We start from the raw sequence: 7374 nt of genomic DNA on the forward strand, positions 1-7374 counted from the left end.
TGATAGATTTTAATTCATTAGAATGAAAACTTTTGCTCTTTGAGAGACTGAGAGCCTGGAAGAAGATACTCGTACACTCCACTGCCAACAATGGACCGTTGTCTAGAACAACACAGAGTTTCCAGAACTTAAACATCCGAGGAAGGTACGGTCCAAGTAATCAAAATCCCTGGATACTTATTCCAGAGAAATAACTGGTGTTCAAACAGGACGTCTGGCCAAACATTTCCTGTAGTTCCTTCACAGTAGCTCAAACATAAAAAGAACAACTGTCCACGGAATAACGACTTTTGAAACCTGGATTTTATTCATCCCTGTGTTGTGCTCAATATTGTCAACATGACATGCTCTAGAACGGTGGTTCTCAACCTGTGGGTCCCAACCCCTCTGGAGTCAAATAATCCTTTCCCAGATGTCACAGACCAGATAAAAAAAAATTACAGTGATGAAGTAGCAGCAAAATAATTTCGTGGTTGTAGGTCACCACAACGTGTGGAACCGTGTTAAAGGGTCACAGCATTAGAAAGGCTGAGAACCACTGCTCAAGCATCTCCTAGGAGACTAGCCCCTGAGCATGTCTGTGAGGGGTTATCTAGATTAGCTTAATTCAGGTGAGAAGAGCCACCTGAACTGAGTACCAGTAAATAAACTGGTGTCCTAAAATCAGTAAGAAGAAAGTGAGGTGAACATCACCACCTGTCACTCTCTGTCTCCTGACTGTGGATACACTGTGACCTTCCTCTTCCTGCGGCCATCACTTCTAGGCCTGATGCCAAGTCTTCCCCGATGAGACAGACTCTCCAGAATTATGAGTCAGAGGACACCCTTTCTATCTTGTGGTGGTTTGAATATGCTTGGCCCATAAGGAGTGGTACTTTCAGGAGGTGTGGTCTTGTTAAGAAGAAGTGTGTCACTGTGGGGGTGGGCTTTGGAGGTCTCCTCCTGTGCTCAGCCCCAGCCATTGCAGAAGAGAGCTTCATCTTAACTGTCTGCAGATGCCAGTCTCTCCTGGTTGCCTTCAGATCAAGATGCAGAACTCTCAGCTCCTTCTCTAGCACCACGTCTGCCTACACATTGCCATGCTTCCTGCTAGGATAATAATGGACTAAACCTCTGAACTGCAAGCCAACCCTAATTAATTATTTGCCTTTATAAGAATTGCCCTGGTCATGGTGTCTCTTCATAGCAATGGGAACACTAACTAAGACATACTTAAATTTATTTTTATCACAGCAACAAAAAGGACAACCAGGATGATCTACAGATGGTGAACCCACCTCAAGAGGCTGGTAAGGTGCCTACGGTCAAATGGGTTGACTCTACAGCCAAATATGTGCGCACTGAGTGTTAACATAATAAGGGGAAAAAAACTATGGTCTGGAGATGGCTGCACGGTTAGAACCACGCATTGCTCTTAAAGAGTTCAGGTCCTATCACCCACGTGCAGTTACCTGTAACTCCAGCTCTAGAGAATCTGATGCCCTCTTCTGGCCTACAAGGACAATCCTCCCATGTGAGTAAACCCCGGCTCAGATACACCCATATGTTCAGTTAGTTTTTGTCAACCTAACACAAACTAGAGTCACATAGGCAGAGGAAATGTCAATTGAAGAATTTCTTCCCTCAACTGGCCAGCATACAGACAGGTCTGAGGGTCATTTTCTTGACTAATGGTTGCTATGCGAGGGTTTAGCCCACTGTGGGCAGAACCACCCCTCCTGGGCTCATGGTCCTAGACTGTATGAAAAAGCAAAATGAGCAAGCCATGAGGAGCAAAGCCATAGGCCGTGTCCCTCTGGGCTCTCTGGGTTCACTCTTCCCTCCAAGTCCCTGCCTAGACCCCTTGCCTCTTCTCTTACTGACCCACAAGCCAAATAAACCCTTTCCTCCCCAAATTGGTTTTAGTCAGCATTTTATTACAGCCACAGAAACCAAACTAGGATACATATAGGGATAATTAAAAGTGAAATTAAAGTATTGATTAAAGACATGTTAAAACTTGTTTTAGTTTGTTATTTCTGACACGGTCTCTCTCCTTCACTTCCCCTCCCGTTTTCTCTTTCGCTCTCTTCTCTTTCCCTTGCCCTCATTCGCAGAAACACCTATTAGCATCTAGTCGGCCCTTGGAGATGCTCTGCTGAGGTTCTGTGGATAGGTGCCTTACATACAACAGGACTGAAGACAGAGAAGTTCAAGGTCAAGATGCTAGCAGGCTCGGCATCTGCTTAGGCCTTGCTTTCTCACTCGTGGGCCTTCTAGCTGTGTGGTCACTGGCAGAGAGGAAGAAGGGTCCCTTTGGGATCTCTTTTGCAAGGATACTAATCAGATTTGGAAGGGATCCTTCAACATCTTATCACCTTCCAAGGGCCCCACCTCTTAAAACCTTCATCTTGAAGAAAAGAGTTCTTTTTCATTTGAGGAGAAGCAGCATTCAAGGTATGTGCGTGTGCATGTGTGTGTGCATGTGCGTGTGCGTGTGCATGCGTGTGTGTGTGTGTGTGTGTGTGTGTGTGTGTATGTGTGTATGTGTGTGTGTGTACGTGCATGCACACCTGAGAGGTCCTTCCTGAACAGCCCAGGCTGGCCTCTAACTTGCAATCTTCCTGCCTTGGCATCCCAAGTTCTGGGATGGTGGACCTGCATCATCACACCTGACTCAGGGCTAAGATTGTGGCCTGTGGATTCATCAATACAAGCTTTCAGCCCATAACAGAGTCTCGTGAAACACTGACTCAAAATCCACTTTGAGATGCAATATTATAAACAGTTAAATTTTAGACTTGTGGCTCTATTTATTTTCAACCTTTATTAGCTCATACTAATCATATATAGTGAGGGGTGATACTTTCATACATGTACATATAACATATTTTGGCCATATTCACCCTCCCCATTACTGTCACCTGTCCCCTCTCACAGGTACAGATCACCTACCTCTCCCCAACCCACCTTCCCTCTACTATCGAAGCTTATCTATGAACCACTGAGTTTAATTCGATTTACATACAGGCACATGGGTGATGGGTTGTTCATAGGACGAAGGGCAGCTATCAGAGGCTGCACAGCTAAAGGACTTGCCTCCCCCCCCCCCCCCCCCCCCCCCCGCCCCAACTCCTCCCTACCTCCAGCAACCATTAATGGCCTTTACATCCTCAGGGAGACTGCTGCCACAATGTCATTTTTCATCCTCAGTACTGTCTCAATTCTGGCTATACTTTTGTACCTGAGACCTCATCTGTCTTGTTGCACGGAATTCAGTGCTCCCTGAAGGCTAAAACCGTGCCTCCTTCCTCAGAGAAAATCAACCCTTGCCTTACGCTGACCTGTGCCTCTCTTCTGCCAGAGTGTCTAGGAAGTTTTTTTGTTCTTTTTTTTTTTTTAACTGATTTTACTTGTGGTGATTGGAATGGGAAATGTCTCCTGCAGGCTTGGGGATCTGAACCCGCAGAACCCAGGCGGTGGCACTGTTTAGGGAGGTTTGGGTAGTGCAACCTTGCTGGAGGAAGTGTGTCAGTGGAGGTGGGCTTTGACAGCGTATGGTCTCACACTGTATCTGGATTACTCTCTCCGCCTCATGCTTGCAGTTGGGGATGTGGGCTCTTAGCTTCCATCTCCTGACACTATGCCTGCCCCTTACTAGCATGCTTCCGTAGCATGGCCAGCTCCCATCCCTCTGGAACCAGAATCCAAAGTAAAATCCTTTTTCCATAAGTTGGCTTTGGTCCTGGTATTTTATCCCACTGACCCTCTGTGATTTGTCTGTTCTACCGGCAGTCCGCATCTTTGATAGGGTATGGGAGAGGTGGGTGGAGCACTGTTAGAGTCTCCGGTATGAAGACACATGTGTACTCCATACTATAGAAAGGAATCTCCAGGCACATGTTCTGAGTAACCTATTTACGTTGTTGATGATTTATTTGTTCTGGGAACACGCACGTGTACAGCCCAGAGGCCCCTAGGAGAGCACAAGATTAATACCAGCTAATGCTGTTAGAAAATGGCCCATGAATGAAACTTGTGGGGAGAATTCTGGGAGTTTTTGAGAAACTGAATCACCCTGCTTTGAGTCAAGTCATTATGGTGACTATTCATCTCAGAGGTCACTCGGCCAACTCCATTCTTCTCTCCAAATTGACCACATCTGACCTGTGCTTTTACCCACTGAATGGTCTCCTCTGCTCTTATATGTCCTTAGGTCTTAAGAGGTCACTCGGAGGCCATAGTACAAACTCAAGCAAGCCACTGGGTGAGTAAGGACAAGGCCACTCAGAAAAGAACTAATACACAAAAGCCCTGAAGCTAGGGAGTCTCTGAGGTTGGTTTTCCTGGCCTTCCACTCCTGTGTGTCATGTGTGCATGCGTTCGAGTATATTAACCTCCAGAGAGACCCCAATGGGTCCAGAACAGAGACCAGGACCAGGACCTAGACCTCTCTCCTCTCACCTGGACCTGTGTGTGAATGCAGGCACGTGGGAGGGAGGCACTGTACGTGTATGGATGTCAGAGGACAAGGGAAATGTCAGCCTTCATCTTCCTCCTTGTTTGAGGCAGATATCTTTGTGGGTTTTCTGCTGCGTACAACAGACTGGCTGGCCCATGCACTTCTGGAGTCTCCTTTCCCTGCTTCCTATCTCCTTTTAGGGGCACTGGATTACAAGTTCTTCCTCTGTGCATCAGGCTCTTATGTGTGTTCTGGGGATTCAAACTCAGCCTCGCCTCAGCCTCCACTTGTTTGGGTTTTGTTTTGTTTTGCTTTTCTTTGCTTAGGTGGGCTCTGGCTGGATCCCCCTCACTGCAGGTAAGTTACTACCTCCACTAATACACTAACACACTCCCATTCAGCTTCTCCATTCGCACTTCCTCGCCCTAATAAGCAATAAGATGAAGACTGGAGCTTATCACGCTTGCTTTAACTTATTTGGATCCCTTGAACACATTTTTTACATATTGAGTTCAACCCAATGAGCCATCCTGGCACCTACTGAGCTCTTCATGAAGAGAATAAAGAAGGATTCAGATGAAAAGTGGCCAGGACCAGGAAGTGTGTGCCACGTGAAGCCACAGGTAGCCATCAGAGAGAATGAAGACTATACATAGAAAAACGGGATCAAAAGAGAGCCAGAAGAGAGTGTTTCCCACTGTGTAAGTGCAGAGGCCCGAAAGGGTGGCCCCTACAATATAAGCGGCATTTTTAAATTACTGTCTACCTCGAGATAGCCTGCAGCAGCCAAACAGACAAAAGGAAGTGACAGGAAAGAAAAGTGGGGAGAAAATTAAGATTTATGAAGTGTCTAATACATTCCAGCAACCATACTGATTGCTTTCTGCCCTCTCTTTCTTCTGGCCCTACTACAAGCACAAAGGTGTTAAGCAGTTTGCACTCAAGGTGGTGGCTATTGCAAAATTCAAACACCAGCCTGTTTCTTCATGCCAGGGAATCCTGAGGCTACTACAAGGGCTTATGTCAGAGTTGGGTAGCTGCAGTCTGGGAGAGGGTGGAGCCTGAGGTGACCACCTCAGAACCACCCCAACCCCATGTTAGAGTAGTTTGGCTGGCTCTATGTGTGGTCCTATGTGGACCTGCATGGAGGGGGCTGGGGATGTGTATGCATGTGTGTGTGCATGTGTGTGTGTGCATGCATTTATGCACACGTGTGTATGCATGTGTATGTGTCATGAAACTACAGAGGAGGTCATGAGAGGCAAGGAAGAGATCTGAAGGGAGGCAGGAGAGATGTAGTAATGGAATGTGGGTGACCAGAAAGCAGAAAAGAGAATGATTTGGGGGACGTTACAGGGGACATTAGAGGAAGGGAAGAATTAAAACAGAGCATAATAATGAGCACATCTGGGAAAAAATGCCATCGTGAAAGTCACCGCTTCATATGCCAACTTTAAAAATTAAGTGTAAAAAAAAAATAAATAAAAATGGGGATGTGTTCAAAAAAAGAGATACTTATGTAAGTCAACATGGGTGTGGTCATAATCCTTTGATCCCAGCCAAGTCAACTAACTAGCCCTAGACTGTTGGTAGTGGGGTAGGGGGTAACACAAATAACAATTCCATGAAGACAGTTCGATGCCGGAAGTAAGAAATCTGGCTCCAAATTATATAATCTAAAAGTGCCCCCACCACCTACCCCCACCCTACGCATGAGAGAAGGAAAGGAGGAAAAAAAAACTCACAGAAATCACACAGTCAAGGCAAATGCAGTGAAAAGGCTCATTGGTTACTGTGGCAACCGACTCTTCCTTGCTCTGGCTGCTTATCCCACGATCCCTCTGTCACCCTATTTTTAGACTGGAGACAACGAGTGAAAATGGCTTTAATTTTTTTTTCTTTTCTATGTGATTAAGACATGCATAACCTTTGGGGAAAGACTCAGAAGACAGAACTTGGGAGTAGGGGCCAGGACCCTAGTTCTGATTCTAGAGGACCTGGGTCTGTCTGAGACCTGGGCCACTGGGTTCTTAGTCAGTGGCCACAAAGGAGAGATACTGAGGGACGAGCCCAGCTCGGCAGTGTGGAGACTCACACCAAGGCAGGTGGAGGGACTCGGTCATTTAAATAAGTAGAAGGAACAGCGTGTGATGTAATATCTGTAATCCCTGCCCTCGGGAGGACTGGGAGTCTAAGGCTAGCCTTGGCTACATAGTAGGTTGGAGGCTAGCCTGAGATCCACACAACCCTGTCTCATAAAATCATAATAATTTTAAAATGAAAATAAAATAAATATAATAACCATTCCAGGAAGGGAGAGGCAGCTGTGGACTGTCTGATGTCTTCAAGATGCCCCCAAACTCAAAAATAAATCTCCCATCAAATCACTTAAACTATGTATTGTACCCACACTGCCAAGGAACCAAATGCTAAAACCTCCAGCCTTTTTCCTGAGAGTGAGCACAGATCTTCTTACAATATTTTTTTTTCAGTTGTGATATTTCAAATGCTATTATGGACTATCTGTCTCCTTTCTCTTTTAACTGAAGGAAAGATACTGTTTTGAAGAACTGCCTCTGCCAGATCTTGAATGTTCCCAACACAAAGAACTGATGTATGTCTGCGGTGATAGATCTGCCAATTACCTTGATCTGATCACCGCACATGGCACATTGAAATGACAGGCCGTGTTCTGTAAATATGCACAATTACTACAAGTCAATTAAAAAGAAAATGCACTTTGTATCACTTCTCCCCTCTGCGGATGAAGGCGAGCCATGAAAACAGTGTCTCTCTGCCTTTGCCTCGTGGGAAACCTGAATGTGGGCCCCGCACTCTCAAGCTAGTTTCAGGAGAAAACCGGGCCTCCTGAAACGCAATGGAAAAGCCATTGACAACCACAGTGCTAAACAACCAGGTCTGCATTGCGGCAG

This window comes from Mus caroli, chromosome 6, assembly GCF_900094665.2.
Source record: "Mus caroli chromosome 6, CAROLI_EIJ_v1.1, whole genome shotgun sequence".
Taxonomy (NCBI): domain Eukaryota; kingdom Metazoa; phylum Chordata; class Mammalia; order Rodentia; family Muridae; genus Mus; species Mus caroli.